General features: G+C 44.0%; 2 pseudogenes; one reads left to right on the top strand and one right to left on the bottom strand.

The window, feature by feature from the left end:
• Positions 1–263: 263 nt before the first annotated feature.
• Positions 264–1,482, bottom strand: LOC129482232 (acidic leucine-rich nuclear phosphoprotein 32 family member B-like; annotated as a pseudogene).
• An 11,284-nt stretch (positions 1,483–12,766) lies between these two features.
• Positions 12,767–13,983, top strand: LOC129481543 (MKI67 FHA domain-interacting nucleolar phosphoprotein-like; annotated as a pseudogene).
• Positions 13,984–17,445: the final 3,462 nt, after the last annotated feature.

The following is a 17,445-nucleotide window of genomic DNA, read 5'->3' as shown; positions in this document are numbered from 1 at the left end:
TAGAAATCTAAATTTAACTGGGTGTCCTATATTTTATCTGGCATATCTACCCCAAAGCCAAGCAGGAGAGAATCCACAGTCTTATCTTCCAGCAGGTGACCTAGCCTAGGACAGGGCCTGGCCAGGGGCAATTGTGAATTGGATGGATTAGAGATGCCAGTCATTCAATGTGTCAAAGGTTTGCCAGACCTGCATACAATCAACATTATTATTATTATTTTAATGTTAAGATTTTATGTACAAAGATTTTTGTTGTACAGAAAGTAAAAATGCTGTTACAATCTCGGTGTAACTGGTAGCTACAGATGGTTGACTCACCAATCACAGCTATCTACGCTACAGCAAGAGTCTCACACAAAAACCTAACAATGCTTATAATTTTGTTGGGGTGAAGTCCCTAAGCTTGATGATAGATTGGTAGATTACCAAGAGGGACTACATGGAGGAAGACGGAATGTCACAGGAACTATTCTTTGGCTCTTTGGGTGGGTGGGTGTCCTGGGGTTTGTATCACAGCTACTTTTTTTTTTTTTTAAACAGCTACCAAATCCATGAGCAGTCCAACCAATACTGAACAGTTCTGTTTCTGCAGGTCATCTGGGATCTTAATCATCTTCTCCTTCATCATCTGCTTCTCTCTTCCTCTTTTTACCTTTCCCGCCTTATTCCTCCTCCTCTTCATCCTATCCTCATCTTCATCTTCTTCATCAAATCCAAATTCTTCTTCCTCCTCACTGACTTCGTCTTCGTCATCTCCTTCTACATTTTCATCTTCATCATCTTCTTCATCGAACTCCTCTTCTTCACCATCCTCATCCTCCTCGTCTTCCTCATCTTCTTCTTCACCCTCCTACTCTTCATCCACACCATCCACCTCAGCATCTGAGTCAGGGGCTTCCTGGTCCTCTTGGTCATAGCCATCCATGTAGGTAAGCTGGGGCAGGAGCTTGAAGACACTCTCTCAGTAGTCATTCAGGTTAGTAACCCCACAGTTAAAGAGGTCCAGGCTTTTCAGACATTCTAACTTTTTCAAAGGTTCCAAGGTGCTGATATCTTTCAGTTTATTTCCACTTAAGTTTAGATGTGTGAGATTTGGAAGTTTTTCAGCTAACATGTCCAGACCTCCAAAGATTCTATTTTTACTGAGTTCAACCTTTTTCAATTTAGGCAGCTTGGGAAGATTTGAAACTGAGATCAAGCCTACATTTTAAACTGAGGAACTCTAAGTTCACAAATTCAGCAGTTAAGCCCTCAATTTTTCCATCATTTGATTTGCAGTTGTCCGAGACAAGTTCCCGAACAGCTGCCGGGGTCCAGTTCATCAGCTCCAGGTGGGTCCTCCTCTTCATGTCCATGTTCCCCTCTTCCCCCCTCTTCAAACTTAACTTTCCGCGGGGAGGGCGGAGCGAGGAGAGGCATCCCGGCCTGCGCAGCGAGGGCCGTCGGAAGGGTTTGCTCGCGGCGGAGGTCGGTGGCGCGGTCCTGGGTGGTGAGCAGAGACCCTGGAGCCAAGTTACTCACGGGAGTGGAGAGGACATTATTTTTACTTAATATTTTTGTCTAAAGCAACTTGAAAAATTTTAACCTTTCATTTGGAAACATAGATTCAGAGGAAATTTCAAAGATGGTACAGAGAGGTTTCATGTACTCTTCACTCAGTTTCCTCTGAAGGTTCTATTTTGTATAAATGTAGGACAATATCTAATGATGTCACGTGTCTAGGTCTATACCATTTTATCACATATGTAGACTCCTTTAACCACCGCTACAATCAGGATACAGAACTGTTCCACTGAAGGGGTGGCCTGCCCCTCCACACCTGTGGGTATATCTCATCAGATGGGATGAGAGACTGATAAAAGAAATAAGACACAGAGAAAAAGTATAGAGAAAGAACAGTGGGCCCAAGAGACCGGCATTCAGCATACTGAGGACCTGCACCGGCACTGGTCTCTGAGTTCCCTCAGTATGTATTGATTACTATTTTCACTATCTCAGCAAGAGGAATGCAGTAGGAGAGCAGGATGACAGTGGGGAGAAGGTCAGCAAGAAAACATGTGAGCAAAGGAGTCTGTGTCACAAGTAAGTTCAAGGGAAGACACCATGCCTGGATGTGCACGTTGGCCAGATTTATGCTTCTCTCCACCCAAACATCTCAGTGGAGTAAAGAATAACAAAGCAGCATTACTGCAAACATGTCTTGCCTCCCGTCACAGGGCGGTTTTTCTCCTATCTCAGAATTGAACAAATGTACAATTGGGTTTTATACCGAAACTTTCCATTCCCGGGGCAGGCAGGAGACAGAGGCCTTCCTCTTTTACTAATCCTCCTCAGCGCCGATCCTTCATGGGTGTCGGCCTGGGGGACAGTCAGCTCTTTCCCATCCCACGAGGCCATATTTCAGACTAACACATGGGGAGAAACCTTGGACGATACCCGGCTTTCCAGGGCAGAGGTCCCTGAGGCTTTCCGCGGTGCATTGTACCCCTGGTTTATCAAGACTAGAGAATGGCGATGTCTTTTACCAAGCATACTGCTTATAAACATTTTGTTAACAAGACAAATCCTGCACAGCCCTAGATCCCTTAAACCTTGATTCCATACAACACATGTTTTTGTGAGCTCAAGGTTGGGGCAAAGTTACAGATTAACAGTATCTCAGGGCAAAGCAATTGTTCAGGGTACAGGTCAAAATGGAGTCTCTTATGTCTTCCGTTTCTACATAGACACAGTAACAGTCTGATCTCTCTTTCTTTTCCCTACATTCCACCACCACGAAAATCCCCCTCCTGCTGTTCCTGTGCACTCATTCCTGGCTCTTCCCCTCCACTATTCCTACTCCTGGCAACCACTAATCTGCTCTCTGTCTTTATGATCTCATCACTTCAAGAATATTATAAAATGCAAAAATTAGCTAGGCATGGTGGCACCAGCTTGTAGTTCCAGCTGCGTGGGAGGCTGAGGCAGGAGAATCGCTTGAACCTGGAAGGTAGAGGCTACAGTGATCCTGCCACTGCAGCCCAGCCTGAGAAGCAGGGCAAGACTCTCTCAATGAATGAATGAATGAAGGCCTGGCATGGTGGCTCACATCTATGATCCCAGTGCTTTGGGAGGCCGAGGCAGGTGGAACCATTGAGGCCTGGAGTTTGAGACCAGTCTGGCCAACATGGCAAAACACTGTCTCTACTAAAAATACAAAAATTAGCTGGGAGTGCCTGTACTCCCAGCTGCTTGGGAGGCTGAAGCATGAGAATCGCTTGAACCCAGGAGGCGGAGGCTGCAGTGAGCCCAGATCGTGCCACTGCACTCCAGTCTGGGCCACAGAGTGAGACTTCATCTCAAAAACAAAATAAAACAAAACAAAACAAAGAAAAAAAGAACATTATATAAATGGAATCACACAATATGTGGCCTTTTGAGACTGGCTTTTTTTTTTCTACTCAGCAAATGCCCTTTGAGATCCATCCAAGTTGTGCATGTTCCTTTTTGTTTTTTTCTGTTTGAGATGGAGTCTCACTCTGTCACCCAGGTTGGAATGTAGTGGCGTGATCTCAGCTCACTGCAACCTCCACCTCCTGGGTTCAAGCAATTCTCCTGCCTCAGCCTCGTGAGTAGCTGGGATTATAGGCCCACATCACCATGCCTGGCTTTTTTTTTTGAGATGAAGTTTTACTCTTATTACCCAGTACAATGGTGCGATCTCGGCTCACTGCATCCTCTGCCTCCTGAGTTCTAGCAATTCTCCTACCCCAGCCTCCTGAGCAGCTGGGATTACAGGTGCCTGCCACCACATCCAGCTAATTTTTTTTGTATTTTTAGTAGAGACGGGGTTACACCACGTTGGCCAGGTTGGTCTTGAACTCCTGACCTCAGGAGATTCACCTGCCTCAGCTTCCCAAAGCGCTGAGTTTACAGGCATGAGCCATCGTGCCTGGCCCGCTTTTATTGTTGAAGAGCATTTCATAGAATAGATGTGGCAGTTTGCTTAACCTTTCACCTATTGGGGAGTATTTGGCTGTTGCCAGTTTGCAGCTATTACAAATAAATCCCATGAACAATCATGTATGAGTTTTTGTGCAGACATCAGTTTATTTTCTGGTACAAATGCCCAGAAGCAATTGCTAGGTCATATATTGAGGTGTATGTTTAATTAAAGAAGCTGCCAAACTATTTTCTAGAGTGTCTGTACCATTTTATATTCCCACCAGCGATGTATGAGAGTTAATTTTGTCTGCATTCTTGACGATATTTGATATTATCACTATGCTTGATTTGAGCTGTTCTAATAGATATGTAGTGATATCTTACTGTGGTTTTAATTTGCATTTCCCCAGCGGTTAGTGTTGAAGATCTATTCATGTGCTTTAAGTCAATTCATTTTTAAAACCTAAATAAATGTATTTAAAAAGGAAACTTGCTTTGGGAGGCCCAGGCGAGTGAATTGCTTGAGCCCAGGAGTTCGAGACAAGCCTGAGCAACATGGTGAAACTCCATCATTACAAAAAATAAAAACTATCCAGCATGGAGGCATGTGCCTATGGTTTCAGCTACTCAAGAAGTGAGGCAGGAGGATTGCTTGAGCATAGGAGGTCGAGGCTGCAGTGAGCCATGATTGCACCATTATACTCCAGCCTGGGAGACAGCAAAATTCTGCCTTAAATAAATAAATTAATTAAAGGAAATTTGTGATTAGTGATTCTCAAAGTGTGGTCCCTGAGCCAGCAGCATCAGCATCACCATCACCTGAGAATGTTAGAAATGCAGATTCTCAGGCGCCACCCCAGACCTCCTAAATCAGAACCTCTGAGGAGTGGTGTTTCAGCGACCCATGGTTTAACAAGCCCTCCCGGTGAGAATCGGTCTCACTTACTACAAATAGAAGGTAATGGTAAAAATAAATCTCATCTGCATATCGCCTAAAATCCTCTTGTGGGTCCCAGGTTGGCACAGCACACTTTTGGGCAGGAGCCCCACTCACAGAGGCTATGACAAGAATGCTCCTGCCCCTGGGGTTGTGCAGTGACAGCTCACACAGCTCCACGTGGCAGTCCTGAGTTTGGGAAGCACTGATGTAGTCCTACTGCAGCCCTTCCTGCCCTTCACTGGACTGAGAAAATCCAGGCTCTGAGGAGGGCGAGACTTGTCCAAGGTCACCCAGCAACATGGTCGGTCTCCTTTCTCAGGGCCCTCACAATGCCTGGCCTGTTTAAAGCCTGCCTCTATTCACTGCTGAGTGAAAAATCCAGCTCCAAAACAGAATATGGGGAAGGATACTATCTTGTGCAGCTTATGTTTATAGTTGCAGATACATGGGAAAAAAAGTCCAAAAATACTGTTGAAGCAGTTATTTGGGGAGAGAAGGGGTTTGCTGGTTTTTTGTGTTTTTAGATTTTTCTATATTTCATAATTTTTATCACAATAATCATGTTTAGTTACATAATCAAAATGTATTAAACATAATATTAAAAATCGACATGAAGCCTGATCCAGCCACGGCCTATCATTGGCAAAGTCAGGAAGCCTTCCAGATAGAGCAGTCCCGCACCTGCCCCAGGTCACACCCTGGGCCTGGACACATGCTAGGTCCTCTGTCTGGATACCTTCACCCCATTGTGGCCTTCACATCTGTACCCACCAGCACCTCCTGTGGGCAAAGCCCTTGCCTGCATCCAGCCCTGGGCACCCTCTATCCCAGAGGGTACCTCATGGTCTGAGAGTCCACCTGCCTGTCTCTAAAGAGAGGAAAGCTCCTTGGGACATGTGTTCCACTTGACCTATCACCCCTGGCCTGGTACAGAAAGGTGGACAGTGGGTATTTGGTGAATAAATGAATGATTGGAATGAATCCCCAGAATGGTGATTTCCTGAGGCCCTCCTCCAGCTGGCCCAGGTGGAACCAGTTCCACTTTTCACAGGAAAGCCAGGTGGGAGGAGTGGGGCAGGTGTGTGTGAGGGGCCAGGTTCTCGAAGGCTGCATGGACACGGAGCTGGTGGCAGGTCTGGGGGCAGCAGTGCTGCCGTGGGAGCCTGGAATCCCCCAGGGTATCCTGGTGCCCCCAGCTGCTGCGTGGCGTGAGAATTCCTGGCTGGTGGGGACACACAGGGGCTTGTTTGGATTGGCCACCTGGTCCAGACCAAGGAGCTGCACCTCCAGCCCCTCGGGGAAAAACTCACTTTTGATGTGTGACAACAGCTGCAGACAAGGGGAGGGAGAGGTGTGCTGGGCCTCGGCCTTAGAAGCCAGAAGCCAGTTCATGCCTCTACCTTGGTCTAGGTGGGAAAGGGATGCGGCCTCAGCTAGCTCTAGGGTCCTGGGTTATGGTCAGAACCCTCCCTTATGGACTCAGTGACTTTGGCTGACCCAGCCCCTCCCTCAGCCTCATCAGTGAAACTTGGACTGGGCCAGGGCTCTTGACACCTCCCAGCTCCAACCTCTGGCTTTATCCCAGGAGGGCAGGAGATCAGACAGAGGTGACCCGGGCTCTCCTGTTTACCTCAACCTCCTTGTGAAGCCTCCCTCTTTCTACCTGTGAGGTGGGTGGGGCCGGAAGGAGGGGCATTCACCTGTGGGTTCTGACTTCTCTGCCCAGGTGTGCCTGCGGAGCCTGGTCTATACCTGGTGCTCTGCTACACCCCACAGTCTGCCCACAGCCTCCAGAGCAGCCCTGGCCCAGGGAAGAAGCTGGTCTCTGCATCGAATGATAGGTAGAAAATGGAAATGGGGACGGTAGCTCTGAAAAGGAGTCAAGGAGGAGGTGCCTTCCCAAGGATACGGAGGGTTTTTCCAGAATGGAACTTGACTGGTGTGGGCAAACATCAGGAGGTAGGAAGGGTGGCTCCCTCTGTGGGAGCCAGGGCAACTTGCCTGGGCCAAATGGTGGTAGGCGGTGGGCAGGGTGGGCAGAGCTGCGGTGCCCAGAGCCTGGGGTCCCTGTCCTTGCAGAGGACTGGAATGCAAAACAAGTGTCTCCTGCCTTCTGGCTGGGGGACATCCTCTGCTTCCAAGCCCAGACATACATCATCTCCATAAGCCTCAGGGTCCCCATCAGCAAAGAGGAAGGAGTGCCCATTGTCAGCCACCCACAGTGCTCCCTATGTGAAAGTGGCTTGGAAATTGGCTACCATCGGGTGCGAGGCATCATTAGCAGTGAGGCCAAGTTTGGGAACCCTGAGAGGAGCTGTGCATCAAGAGGAGGGTTTGGCCTTAATGCTCCAATCCCATTGGTCAATGAGAAAGATGAAAGGAAAAGGAGGCGTGGCCAGGCAGCAGTGTGTCCAGGGGAACCTGTGACATCACAAGGAATGCTGCCCATGCAACTGCTGTCCCCGCCCACTTGGGGAGAGGGGCGGGGCCTGCCTACTCTGGGAGAGGGGAGGGCCAGCTTTTGCTTTAAAATGTTAAAAATAAACTTTAAAAAATATATGTGTTTATACTTTATATATATGTGTGTCATTGTGTGTGTGTCTACATGTTCCCCCAGAGCTGTCTTCATTATCCAGCTTCTATGCATGGTCTATGATTTTGGCCTACATTTTTCATCTTCAGATGGAGTATAAGAATTACCAGTATTACCCCAGTTAAGACACAAATCCTATAAAAATGGAAAATCCATAGCATGTTTGATGATTAATGAATGAAGTGGACTATATTAGCCAACATTCCAATAAGGTAAAATAATCACAATGATTTCTCTGTTTTGGAAAAAAACATTTCCCTTATTCTCCTACATTATTAAGATTTTTTAAAAAACAAGAAACATGTCTAATATCTTTAAAAACACAAAGCTTTTGGGCCGGGTGTGGTGGCTCACACCTGTAATCCCAGCACTTTGGGAGGCCTAGGTGGGTGGATCACCTTAGGTCAGGAGTTCAAGACCAGCCTGGCCAACATGGTGAAACCCCGTCTCTACTCGAAATACAAAAACTAGCCAGGTGTGGTGGTGGGTACCTGTAATCCCAGCTACTTGGGAGGCTGAGGCAGGAGAATCACTTGAACCCAGGAGGCAGAAGTTGCAGTGAGCCAAGGTCATGCCACTGCACTCCAGCCTGGGTGACAGATTGAGACTCCATCTCAAAAAAAAAAATTGTCAAAAATAAATAAAAACACAAAGCTTTCCATTTAATAAGCACTCAAAGCTCTTTACTGGTTTAAAGTATATACAAGGCCTATTTTTCCAGAATCACCTGGTCTCTCTAAGCCTTGCAAATGAAACTGAATTTCTCACTTGATACTTGGCTATGACTTGCGATCATGAAAACCAAGAATTGTGTTATGTCACTGTGTATTGCTTGTTACCTGAATTCCACACTAGGCTGGGATCAAGGGTTCAATCTTTCATAATTTGCTCCATAACCTGTGAGCTTCTTTTCCCACACCAAACTAAGCTTTGTTCTAGAGTTCTACAATTTACAGTTAGTAGACAAGAGTGGTTCTCAAAAATGTAGTCTCTGGACTAGCAGCACCAGCAGAACCTGAGAACTTTTTATAAGTGCAAATTCTCAGGCCCCACCCTGGACCTGGTGACTCAGAAACTCTGGAGTAGGGCTCAGCAATCTGTGCTGCAGTGATCCCTCCAGGTGTTCAAGAACCTCCGGCATACAGCAGGTAGAAAAACATGCTTCCTTCTGTAGGTCCAAAGCCAGGGATACCATATGTTCTGTCTTGATATGAAACAATGGCATGCAATTAAAAGACATAAATCTCCTTCCTACTCCCACCCTCCATCCAATGTGTTTTATTTTTATGAGTTAAATAAGAAAACAAATGACAATCAGAGATTCAGCCTAAAAAGTATATTTACAAGTGTCAGTTCTCATCCAGTCTGATCTCATACACTACCATTTACACCCTCTTACCTCTCAAGTTTTTTAAAAAGTGTCTTCACAATGTAAGTCTCAGGCACACTAGCTGTTCTATAATAAAACAGCAAGTAGATCAGAATGTCCAAACTTACTAGAGAAGAAAAGTGGAATCACTGGCTGTATTTTCAAATTGCATTCAACAAGAAATGTAAGTTTTGAATTCTTTTCACCTTCACACTTCCAAGTTAATAGCATTAAATCAGAATACTCCATTCTTCCAAAGCCTCTAGCCAGGCAAAACTTTACTGTATTACTTCTTGCTTTCTTTCAATGGATATAAAGCAGAGTCCTGCTAGGCAGATTTTGTATACCTGCAAAGATGCAGAACTAACCAGTTCCATCTATTCAATATGAAAACAAAAGTCCTGCAAACCTCAGATGGTGAGTGTAATACTTCAGCACTAGCAGCAAAGCCTCAAATATAAAAAGATACCAAGATCACCACTAGCAAACAAAATGAGCTCTCGGCCGGGAGCAGTAGTTCACGCCTGTAAGCCCAACACTTTGGCAAGCCAAGGTGGGAGGATCACTTTAAGTCAGCAGTTCAAGACCAGCCTGGGCAGCATAGTGAATTTGCATCTCTACAACAAATTTTAAAAATTAGCTGGGCGTGGTGGCACACACCTGTAGTCCTAGCTACTTGGGAGGCTGAGGTATGAAAATCGCTTCAGCTCAGGAGTATGAGGCTGTGGTAGCTATGATCAAGCCACTGCCCTCCAGCCTGGGTGACAGAGCAAGATCTAGATAATTACAGTCTGTCCTGCTCCTGTGTATGTTAAAATGCTTTCAATCAGCAGGATCAAAATTAAGTGAAACGTGACTTGGGAGCTTGGCCAGAAAATAGGCAATGGAGAAACAGGCACTTCCCACAAGAATAAAAATGGCCAATAAGCATATAAAAAAGATTCAAGGCCAGGGCCGTGGCTCACGCCTGTAATCCCAGCACTTTAGGAGGCCGAGGCGGGTGGATCACCTGAGGTCAGGAGTTTGAGATGGGCCTGACCAACATGGTGAAATCCCATCTCTACTAAAAAATACAAAAATTAGCCAGGCATGGTGGTGGGTACCTGTAATCCCAGCTACTTGGGAAGCTGAGGCAGGAGAATCACTCAAACCCGGGAGGCAGAGATTGCAGTTATCCGAGATTGCACTGTTGCACACCAGCCTAGGCCATAGAGCAAGACTCCATCTCAAAAAAAAAAAAAAAGTTTCAAAAGCATTACAAACCAAAGAAATTCAATGAAAACAATGAGATTTTCTCCTTAAATATCAGCAAAGGACAAATGGAAGGGGGACACTGGAGCTCTGCCCCTGTTGGGAGTATAAACTGAACCAATTTTTCTGCAGGATAATTTGAAAATTTCTATTAAAAATCTTAAAACTATTTTATGTTATTTTCCTCCAGAAATTCTACTTTATGAATTCAGCCCCAAAATTCTTGCTTGCGTCCATTAAAATATATATATAAGAGAATTTACTTCTGGGGTGGCAATGATTAACTTAATATACATCGAGCTTTTAAAAAGATGATGCCAAGGATATATTTACTGGCATAGAAATATGCCCAAAACATAGTGACTAAAGACTATATATTAGGATTCTACTTTTTAAAATGTTCATATGCATAAAAAAGTATAAAAAGCAACAAACCAGAAGGCTTTCAGTGGCAAAATTAAACACTTTTCTTCATATTTTGTCTTTCAAATTGTTACAAAAAGAATGCAATTTTCTTTATAATCAGGGAGAAGTATTATTTTCATTTATTTACATATAAATTTCTTTTCTTTTCCTTATTTTTTCTCATGTATGTATCACACGTACCCTAGAGAGCTTGAATCCCTACCTCTTGAGGTAAATCAGACCACTTCTGTCTCTATCAACTTGCCTTTTTTGGACATTTCAAATCAATGGAATCATACAATATGTGGTCTCGTGTCTGGCTTTTTTACTTAGCTAATGTTTTTGAGGTTGGTCCGTGACATATAACAGGTTTTGGTAGTTTGTTCCTTTCATTACTAAGTAGAAGTCCATTGATGGATATAGCACATTTTGTCAGCAGAGAACATTTAAGCTTTGATTTCAACTTCCTATGGTCTAAATGAAACCCTTGGAACACAGGACTTACAGCGAAAGCTGCTGTGCATGTCAAAATAACTACTTATCAGAACCAGCTTTGTCATCAGGAGCCTGAACTGCTGCAGAAATTTTTACCATTTTGCAACTTCCTTTTTACAAGCAACTTTTGTGCTACTACAAACACATCAGGACTTCTGAAGCATCTGACACATCCATCTGATAAGTATGAGCATGTGTCTGAGTGGACAAGTAAAACCTTCTATGCTACACTGCATATTTTTTCCTCCCCCAGACTGGACCAGGGATCTCTCAACTTTCTAGAGTATCCTGTCTCCATTGACAAAGCTGAACAGTATTAAAGATCCTGCTGCCTTTGTTAGGCAGATTTGGAGGGGAGGCCCAACAGCAAGGGTGGAGAGGAAAAAGAGAGGGGAGCTTGTGGAACAGGAAGCCCCCCGGGGTCTGCGCATGGCTCCCAGCTGTTGAGGATGTTGTGGATGGGGAAGTGCTGATGGTGTCCCGAGGCAAGCCTAGCACCTCCATTGGGCCCAGAAGGTCTTGACTTTGGACCCTTACCCACGTTCCAGAAGTGTTTACAAGCTGTTTTTGCTTTTGTTCTTTTCCTAAATAATCATTACTTGGTAGTTAGTTATTAATCTTTCTTTGGGAGAGGGATGGGGCTTTAAAACTGAAGAACATAAATTTCATTAAAATATCAAAAATGGAAAAAGGTTACTTTGTAAACAATTTGCTATGCAAACCAAATGACAGCTGTTGAGAATCTCAATAAAATGTTAAATGCATTTGCTGCTGTTAGAAGAAATAAAGAAAAAACATTTTGAAGAAATAAAGAAAAAATGCATTTGCTGGCAGTGGTACCATTTGCCTAAGGTTGGGTTGCCGTGTCATCATACTGTGGTGGGGGACATGTGTGGTGTACACGTGTGAAACTTTTCATGGCAGGATGGGTCATAATCTTAGCTGCAGTTTTCCTTCCAAATAGGGTTACAAAGCAGTAAAACATGGGCTTGGAAATGATAGACCTGAGTGAATCTCACCTGAGTGAATAAGCACAGCTTAAAGAAAAATCCAATAAAACTAACTTTTAATAATCCTGAGGTTGGTTTTTGAAACAATAGATACAATCATTTACTCTAAGCATCTGGTTATGACTTTGAATCAGTAATACATACTGTCTCGACCCTTTTTTTTTTTCATGGAAACAGACGTTTCACCTAGAAAACCCCAAAACAGTGACTTTTTTTTTTTTTAAGACAGGGTGTCGCTCTGTCACCCAGGCTGAAGTGGAGTGGTGGATCTCAGCTCACTGCAGCCTCGACCTCCCACCTCAGCCTCCCGAGTAGCTGGGACAACAGGCAACACCGTGCCTGGCTAGTTATTGTATTTTTTGTACAGATGCTGTTTTGCCATGTTGCCCAGGGTGGTCTCAAACTTCTAGGCTCAAGCCATTCACCCACTTCAGCCTCCCAAAGTGCTGTGTCCACAGGTGCAAGCCACTGTGCCCAACCTGCAGTGACTTTTTGTAACATAAGTTCAAGCATCTCTTCTTAACTCTTTTAATTGGAGGTATCTCTTCTCTCATTCTCCTCATCTTTGGTGTTCCCCCAGAGTTCACTGCTGTCTGGGTGTACAACATATGTTTCAAAGTCAAGCCTGGGTGTGGTGGCTCATGCCTATAATCCTAGCACTTTGGGAGACCAGGGCTCCAGATCACTTGAGTCCAGGAGTTCCAGACCAGCGTGGGCAACACGGCGAAACCCTGCTTATATTAAAAATACAAAAAATTGGGCGTTTCCGGGAGTGCCGCATGGAGTTGGTGTCAGCCACTTTTGGCATGGTGGCCTTTTCCAGCCTGGGTGGGCCTATCCTGTCACTGAACCCGCAGGTAGTTGCTGAGTTTCAGAAGGAGGTGGCACGGGTTTGCAAGCACATAGCCCGATGAAAAAAAGAACAACTGGCTGGTCGCGGTGGCTCACGCCTGTAATCCCAGCACTTTGGGAGGCTGAGGCAAGCAGATTACCTGAGGTTGAGAGTTTGAGATAAGCCTGACCAACATGGAGAAACCCCGTCTCTCCTAAAAATACAAAAATTAGCCAGGTGTGGTGGCACATGCCTGTAATCTCAGCTGCTCAGGAGGCTGAGGCAGGAGAATCGCTTGAACCCAGGAGGCAGAGGTTGAGGTGAGTTGAGATCTTGCCATTGCACTCCAGCCTGGGCAACAAGAGTGAAACTCTGTCTTAAAAAAAAAAAAAAAAAAAAGAACAGCTGTCTCCTGGAGGTATCCTATGTGCGCCACCTACCTAACCTACTGAATGAAACCCAGATCCTTTCCTATTTCTCCCAGTGTGGCACTGTTACAAGGTTCAGACTATCCAGAAAGAAAAGGACTGGAAATAGCAAAGGCTATGCATTTGTGGAGCTTGAGTCTGAGGATGCTGCCAAGATAGTTGCTGAAACAACGAACAACTACCTGTTTGGTGAAAGACTCTTGGAGAGTCATTTTATGCCACCTGAAAAAGTACAGAAAGAACTCTTTCAAGACTAGAATATTCCATTTAAACAGCAATCATATCCATCAGTGAAACGTATAATCAGAATCGGCACTTACACAAGAGCTACGGATGGAAGAGTGGTTTAAAAAGAAAGAAGGGTTACTCGGGAAGAAATTAGCTTAAAAAGGAATTGATTATGATTTTCCTTCTTTGATTTTACAGAAAATGGAAAGTATTTCAAAAACAAATCATCAGACGTCTACAAAAGGCCAGGTTTTATGTAAGAAGAAGAAAAAGGTTTTAGGCACTCCTGACACTCCTGAGAAGGCTATGGATACCCAGGGCCCCACACCGGTTTGTACATCAACATTTTTAAAGAGATGAAAATCTGAAGTGGCTGAAATGAATGATGATGATGAAGATAATGAAATAGTTTTCAAACAGCCCATATCCTGTTTGATAAGAAGACATACAAGAGACTCAAACACCTACACATTCACAGAAAAGAAGAAGAAGAAAAGGCAATCAGTGATTTTCAATGTATTATATATAAGATTTCTTCTGGACAATATTTTTATGAGAAAAATACAAAAAAATTAGCTGGGCATGGTGGCTCATGCCTGTAGTCCCAGCTACTCGGGAGGCTGAAGTGGATCACCTGAGCCCAGGAAGTTGAGGCTACAGTGAACCGTGATCGCGCCACTGCACTCCAGCCAAGTCAAGTCATTACATTTATCTTAACCTATTCTAGGCTGGCTTAAGTGGGATTTGTATTAAGAATAAAATAGGCAACCTCACAGACATCCAAGTACAGAACTCAAAATAGGGCCACACCATGGAAGGACTGGGCTGGGCGGTGATTTTTCTCTCCTGCATGCCTTCACTCTGGACTTCTGCTCCATGCTTGTGCTTTGCTCTGCAGATGAACGTTCGGCATGTGCTCCAGGCTCCTCCAGCCTCTGAGACTTTGGCTTGCCCTCCCAGTACCCCTGGTCCCAGTGTTACTGGACTTTCCATACAGATGCTCCTCTGCAAAAAATCTATCGAACACTCTGTGTGTCATTTCCAATGAGCAGGATAGAGAATCTGATCTGCCTGGCAGTGGGGGTGGGAGTTCCCTAGTTGTCCCTGGATTTGTAGTGCTGCCCTTTCCAGAGACTCGAGGAGGGGCCGGATATCCAAAAAGAGGGTGTGGGTGGGAATCAGTAATACAGTCTACTTCAACAAGAAAGTATAAAGTAGAGGCGGCGGCTCATACCTGTAATGCCAGCACTTTAGGAGGCTGAGGCAGGCAGATCACTTAAGCTCAGGAGTTTGAGACCAGACTGGGCAACATGGTAAAACCCCATTTCTACTAATAATACAAAAAATTAGCTGGGCATGGTGGCACATGCCTGTAGTCCCAGGTAGTTAGGAGGCTGAAGTGGGCATATTGCTTGAGCCCAGGAAGTAGAGGCTGCAGTGAGCCAAGATCATGATGTCACTGCACTCCAGCCTGGGCAACAGAGTGGGACTCTGTCTCGAAAAAAAAAAGAAAGTACAAAGTGGCAGCATCTGTATGCATGATTGAAGTCATGCTTTCCATCTATTTTTTTCCACCTTTCCTGTTTTCTCTCTCAAACACAATATCTTAAGATTTTTGTCATGTTTTCAAGTACTCATAAGCATTATTTGAATGGCTGTATCATAATCCATTATCTGGACTCATTGTCATTTATCCATCTGCAGTTGCTGGAGATACTGCCCTTTCTGCCACTCTCAGTCACCCTTCTGACCTTGCACTGTGTCCAGTTATCTACTAATACACATACTGGTCATTTAGGACTTCAAGTTAAGAATAAATAGTTATCATGGTTTCTAACACTTCAAAAAGAATGTATCTTCCTAAAAATAGAAAGGCTTTGTGGTTATGATAATTTTAAAGCAAAATAGACAAATCGATGTTGAAATTAATGATTTGTTTTATTCTTGTATCTATTTTTCACTTCTCTGTCATTTTGATGGATAAAGTTTCAATTGGAAGGATTTTATTTCAAAATAGAAATAGCATATGACATGAGAATGGGAACTCTGAAAGGTTCAACTTTCTAGTTTACTAAGATTGTCACGAAAGCTACTGACAGTCAATCATGATTGGCCTGTATTGAAAGTGAGTTAACATTATGTACAACTTAAGCCCTATACTTTCTATCTGATATAGAGAAATAGGTGGTGTGTTTGGAAAAGTATTGGGCTAGGAGTCAGGAAGCTTGACTGTTAGTCCCAATCCTGCTTCTTCAGCTGAGCACCCCGAGGCAATAATTCAGCAGCTATTTCTTAAATACCTAATGAATTTCAGGCTTTGTAGTTGGGCTGGGAATATAGACATAGACACTGCATTTATGATTCTCCAAGGCTCCCTTCCTCACCCCGGCTCACAGTGAGCTTTCTTATGCATTGTGTAAATTTGTCTCCTAACCGGCCCCAACTCTCTCTCCAACCTGCTTTCCAGGGCAGTTGTGAGGATCAAATGAGAGAGAATATGTGTGAAAGCAAATTCTAAATGATTTTAAAATGTAATAGAAGTATGACCCATGGAAAATTATTTAAAGATCCTTAGAATTTTAGATAAACAGTACGTTAACCTGAGTTCTCTATGGTTTTTATTTTAAATGGGTATGAAAGTTTTACAATGGACCACTGATATGGTTGAAAATCTTGGCTTGATTTTTCTCTAAGAAAATGACACAGTGTGATTAATTGTCTAAAATTGCCAGCCAAAAAAAACCAAAACCTTTTTTGAGTTGATTGACTGGATCAGTCAAAGGAACGTTGACTGTATAATGGAGAAATGTTTTCTGTGTTCACTAAAAGCTTGCCTTTGTTTGATTCCAGCTGCAGCACATCGTGAGTGATGAGATCTGTGTGCAGGTGACCGACCTTTACCTGGCAGAAAATCATAATGGGGCCACGAGAGGCCAGCTGAACACACAGAACTCAAGGAGCCTCCTGGAGTCAATGTATCAGTGGAAAGCTGAGCAGCTAATGTCAGATGAGAATTGCTTTGAAGTGAGAGTTGCTCAGGTAGTCAAAGACCTTGCTGGTGACAATGTCAGTTGTTAGGATTCTCTGAACCAGAAGTTAAAGCCAGGGTACTTTGACCCGTGATTCTACTCCTGGACCTTTTAATGAGTTCACCAGAGAAATACAAAGTGGAAGTAACTATCTTCCTGGACAATCTACTTTCTTTCTTGCCTTTAAAACAAACAAACAAACAAAAAACCAAACTAGTTATATATGGTTTTCACAATTTTGTGTTCTTCTTTTTCTCTGAACATTTTTCATAGTATGCTTTGTAAATATTACTGTTAGAAAAATGGTGGTACATGAAATCCATGGTCATGATCATTATAAAGAAGACAGGCCCAGCACACATGGCTCACACTTGTAATCCCAGCACACTGGGAGGCTGAGGTGGGCGGATCACGTGAGACCAGCTTGGGCAACATGGCAAAACTCAATCTTTGCGAAAAATACAATAATACAAAACTTAGCCAGGTGTGGTAGCGTGCACCTGTAGTCCCAGCTACTCAGGAGACTGAGGTGGGAGGATCGCTTAAGCCTGGGAGGTCAAGACTGCAGTTAGCTCTGATCACGTCACTGCACTCCAGCCCGGGTGACAGACGTGACCCTATGTCAAAAAAAAAAAAAAAAGAAAAAAAAAATGCAGATAACCAAAAAAAAGTCACCTTAGAATTCTTTCCTGAAATCACCATTGACATTTCTAGACTTTTCTATGCTTGAGTATATAATTTGAAAGAATTTATACTGTACAGACAGTCTTTAACTTTTTCATTTTTTGAGATAGGGTCATGCTTTGTTGCACAGGCTGGAGTGCGGTGGTGCAATCTTAACTCACTGCAACCTCTGCCTCCTGGGTTCAAGCGATCATCGTGCCTCAGCCAACCTACTGGCTGGAATTACAGGCATGTGCCACCACATCAGCTAATTTTTG

Source organism: Symphalangus syndactylus, chromosome 5, assembly GCF_028878055.3.
Source record: "Symphalangus syndactylus isolate Jambi chromosome 5, NHGRI_mSymSyn1-v2.1_pri, whole genome shotgun sequence".
NCBI lineage: Eukaryota > Metazoa > Chordata > Mammalia > Primates > Hylobatidae > Symphalangus > Symphalangus syndactylus.
This window is presented reverse-complemented; position numbering and strand designations above follow the sequence as displayed.